Source organism: Otolemur garnettii, unplaced genomic scaffold (assembly GCF_000181295.1).
Source record: "Otolemur garnettii isolate 467f Iridium unplaced genomic scaffold, OtoGar3 scaffold00110, whole genome shotgun sequence".
Taxonomy (NCBI): domain Eukaryota; kingdom Metazoa; phylum Chordata; class Mammalia; order Primates; family Galagidae; genus Otolemur; species Otolemur garnettii.
Window position 1 is genome coordinate 3,352,850 of NW_003852505.1, and position 5,150 is coordinate 3,357,999.

Below are 5,150 nucleotides of genomic sequence, written 5' to 3' on the forward strand. Positions count from 1 at the left end.
TCGCTTGAGCCCAGGAGTTGGAGGTTGCTGTGAGCTGTGATGCCACAGCACTCTACCCAGGGGAATAGCTTGAGGCTCTGTCTCAAAAAAGAAAAAAAGAAATACACTGCCGTTTCACTGGGGACCTACTATTACCCTTCTTGCACATATTTGTGGTCTCAAAGGGGCAGGGTGGGGATGAGGATAGCATGACAGGGATTGGGAGCAGAGAAGAATGTATAGGTCAGTGCAAACTCACCATTGCACCTGGGAAAGTTCTGTGGTGCAGAGCCTATTGATGGTGATTCAGAGATGTCATCTCGTGAAAGGAGACATCCTTGTAATTCTGTTCAAATGGCATTTTTTTAATAATTTTCGTCCATACCCTACTAACCACATTGATACACAAAAACAAATGTTTTAAGAATTGTTGTCTTTATTGATAGTATAAGTGCACATGTAGTAGGGGGCAGCGTGGGCTGCCCAGGGGTCGGTGGCACCAGAAAAATCCATCTCCAATCTGGCTCCTGAAGAAGGACGGCATGCTACTCATCAAATGTGAGGAAGATAGAGTGTCGTATGATAAAATTCGGCGGATTTCTGAGCCTATTTGCCTGCTGAATTCTCCTACACCTGGCTCTTTTATTCTGGAACCAGACCTATAATTAGAAGGAAAAAGGTGTAAGTTTAGTGTATTGGACAGTTAATGTCATAATAGAAGAAACACAACATGCAACTTTACATACCATAGATATTTCAAAGTGTATCAGGAGCAGCTATTTCCTTATTGCTAAAATACCTTAGGGAAGTTGACATCTTACTCCCTCCCTTCAGCTCACCCTTTGCAAGGGTGCCAAGCTCTAGAACAGGCTTATGACTTCGTCTTATTCTTCCTAATTTAATATTGATTCGTGGTTTCCACCAGGTATTGGGTACAATTCTGGTTTCTGAGTTGTCATGTTCTTTTTTTTTTTTTTTTTTTGAGACAGAGCCTCAAGCTATCCCCCTGGGTAGAGTGCTGTGGCATCACAGTTCACAGCAACTTCCAACTCCTGGGCTCAAGCAAGTCTCCTGCCTTAGCCTCCCAAGTAGCTGGGACCACAGGCGCCCGCCACAACGCCTGGCCATTTTTTTGGTTGCAGCCATCCTTGTTTGGCGGGCCTGGGCTGGATTCGAACCTGCCACCTTAGGTGTATGTGGCTGGCGCCTTAGCCACTTGAGCCACAGGCGCTGAGCCAGTTGTCATGTTCTTGCTGTTAATTAAATGCCTCATAACTAGATAAAGGAAGGTCTGCATCCTGACAACTGACCATCAGCTGTCCAGCTGCATCCCTTCTCAGTAGGGATAGTTCCAATAGTTTGACCTTGTTTGGGGGAAGTTGGGCATACTAGAGGTTGGCCCCCTTTAAAGTCATATTGTGGGGAATGGTTCCCTGCTTTAAAAGATCATCTTTAGTGTGATGTAAATAATCAGTAGGAAATGGCCTGCTGTAATTTTAGACAGATTTCCTTCAAGGATGTCGAAGGGATCATTCATCCTGTCCCAAGGGAGGCTTGTACATTGCCATGATATTTTAGCCCGTAGTGTTAAGGACGGCTGAGACCAACTCAACCCAAATTAACAAAAACTCTCAAATATCTTTGCCCACTCAAGAATTGATGGGAAATAAGCATGCCATTGTCACCAGTGCCAATTGTGCATTCTCTAATCTGTTGTACCCTCCCAACCTTTCTGGGTTCAGGACAAGGTCAGCTCACTCTATTATAGCTGCAGTTCCAGTATCCTGGACTGGAGCTGCTTTTGCTTAGCATGCTGAAGACTCCCTATGCCTTGCTACTCAACCCAGACTAGGGATCCAAAACCCATCCCTTATTCTTTTTTTTTTTTTTTTTTGAGACAATCTCACTATGTCACCCTCAGTAGAGTGCTGTGGTGTCACAGTTCACAGTAACCTCCAACTCCTGGGCTTAAGCAATTCTCTTGCCTCAGCCTCCCAAGTAGCTGGGACTAGAGGCACCTGCCACAACTCCTGGCTATTTTGTTGTTGTTGTTGTTGTCATTGTTGTTTTAGCAGGCCCAGGTCGGGTTCGAACCTGCCAGCCCCAGTGTATGTGGCCGGCACCCTAACCACTGAGGGTGCCGAGCCCCATCACTTATTATTATTATTATTATTAATTTTTTTTTTTGCAGTTTTTGGCCAGGACTGGGTTTGAACCCGCCACCTCCGGCATATGGGTCCGGCACATGGGCACACCCTACTCCTTTGAGCCACAGGCGCCACCCCATCACTTATTCTTGAGGCATAAAGGTAGAAGTAGCATTTTAGGAGGATGGTCAACAGCAGTGTGGGGGAGGGACCACAACCCGCCCCCCATAATATCTGCCAACAACTGAAATGCAAACTGATAAAAGAAAAACCCGGTCAGTCAGACATTACTATCCTTTCAGCATTCTAGTTAATGGAGTCTATATTGTATTTGATTTTTATGGAAGTTCCAGAACTGCAAATTTTTTTTTTTTTTAGAGACAGAGTCTCACTTTGTCACCCTCGGTAGAGTACTATGGTGTCACAGCTCACAGCAAGCTCCAGCACTTGGGCTTAAGCGATTCTCTTGCCTCAGCCTCCTGAGTAGCTGGGACTATAGACGCCTGCCACAACTCCCGGCTATTTTTTTTGTTGCAGTTTGGCCGGGGCTGGGTTCAAACCCACTACCCTCAGTATATGGGGCAGGTGCCCTACTCATTGAGCCACAAGTGCCACCCCCTAAACTGCAAATTTTAAGTGACACAAAGGGCCTTATCTCTTTGATATCTCATTTTCACTCTCATATCTAAGGACTTGTGATCTTTTTGCTACATGAATATATACTCTGGAGAAGGCCAGTGTAATAGAGTTCTTTTGGGATGATTCAAGTGTACCATTGGTCAAATCTTTATAAATATATTTATATAAGTGCACAGTGAACTATAGTATATGCTGATATTAGGTCTGTATTTCTTTTCTTTTCTTTTTTTTTGAGACAGAGTCTCAAGCTATCCCCCTGGGTAGAGTGCTGTGGCGTCACAGCTCACAGCAACCCCTAACTCTTGGGCTTAAGTGATTCTCTTGCCTCGGTCTCCCAAGTAGCTGGGACCACAGATGCCCGCCACAATGCCCGGCTATTTTTTGGTTGCAGCCCTTGTTGTTTGGCGGGTCCAGGCTGGATTCGAACCCGCCACCTTAGGTGTATGGGGCTGGCGCCTTAGCCACTTGAGCCACAGGCGCCGAGCCTAGGTCTATATTTCCAATACTAGTTTCATAAAATGGTTCTATTTATATTTGCAAAAATTGGGGGGGAAACTGTGTATTAAGTTTCTTAGGGAAATTTGCGGGGTGGAGTTTGGAAAATGATGAGAACATTTTGTCTTTCTCCTTAATTGTTTCTTACAGCTCATCTTCCCTTAGAGCATGCCATTGAGAAAACACTATGTAATCCTGGGGAGGGGGGGAAGCAACTCACCAAACCGTAAGCTTTACTTTTCCTCCTGAGTTTGCATTACCAGTCTGAGAAAGCACGCCCAACCTCTTCCCAACTTTTCCAACGTGAGCCAGGTCTGACTGTGAGTCCAGCTCTTGGCATTAGGATGCCTACCACCCACCGGCCTTCTTCATTTGGGACACTTTTCTGGGCACCCCACCATCAGACCTGCTGCACTCACATGCACACTCTGAAGCAGCGCTAATAATAATAATAATAATGATAATAAAATTTCAATGCAAAATATGACTCCTCGGTATAAAGAGTATTTTGAATTCAAGGCCCTTCCAGATTAGTAGGCCTTGGAAGGGGCTTTCCCTGTATCTGCATACATCAGAGGGACCCATCAAAAAGAACAATTGACTTCCTTTCCCCTCCCAATTTTCTCACTAGGGTGGAGAACAGCGACCAGCCCAGCCCTGAGTTATTCTGTATATAATACCTGCCTCTCAGGTAAATTTAATTTGCAAAGTGAATCATTTACAAGTCAATACAAGTCAATCTGTTTCCCCCATCCGCTCTTCTTCCACTGCAACTATTTATTGTCCCTAAACAGAATTACTTATATTCCTCTTCTTCTCCCCCCACCTAAAAGGGAGGCATAAAAATTTCTGGACTTCACTGGAATATTCTCCTGTGTACACGGCAAACCAATCTCTTTCTTGTATTCATCTTCCTTGATTTAATTGTGAGTTGATCTTAAAGCCAACTCTTGGGGAAAAGGGGAAGTTTTCTTCACCCTCTGCAGTTTGGTGCAACCTGCAGGATCTCCAAACGGGCTCTGCTCTTCTGAACGTCGCAGTGAGGAGAACCCATGGTAAGTAAGATGCCTTAAATTACGGTCAGACTCCCAGTTTTCCAGTCTCCCTGCAGTCTCCAGTTGAGCAGATGGAAATCATTGTCTCTGTTGCCTTTGCCTTGCCAAATTTAAAATCAGTGAGAGAAAAGGTTTTTGTGAGTGACTGGTCTTTGTAAAGTGGCTCTAGTATCAGTACATTTGGTACTTTGTGGTATGAATATTCATACTGTGTGATTCCCTCTCCTCTCAGAAATAGCCTTTTATTGCTATTGTTGTTGTTGCTTTCTTTTATCGTTGTCGTTCTGTGTCTTTTTATCATAAAGAGGGTTACCACGGGATAGAACATGAGCTTAGCACCCTTAGAAGCCCACAGGTCCAGCTGGCTCTGCAGGTTACCCAGTTACATGGTTCTAACTAGACCAGCTTCTATTAAGAGAAACTTTGCTGCAGGTCTCTGGAAAAAAATAAAAACTGTATGAGGTTCCCCTCTTGTCCTGTTACATGTCCCTGAGCTTATCTTGTGACTGAGTGGGAATTTTCTACTCAGTCTCCGCCATCTGAGGGGTGTGTTGTTTCCGGAACACATCAGGAAGCCAGTATGGAAAGGATTGGGAGGTCCAAGACAGGTTAAGATTCTAAGCAGCATGCTCTCTGTGCCGACTGTGTCAAGCTCCAGGGAAGTCTTGGCCTTAAAAGAGCCTACCCCCTTTGTTATTGTGTCTATTTCTGAAAGTGAATTTTTGGAAATCTTTGAAAGGCTAAACCTGGAAAATTATCACCTGGGATTTCTTTTCTTTTTCTCGTTTCTTTTCTTTTTCTTTCTTTCTTTCTTTTTTTTTTTTTTTTTTTTTTT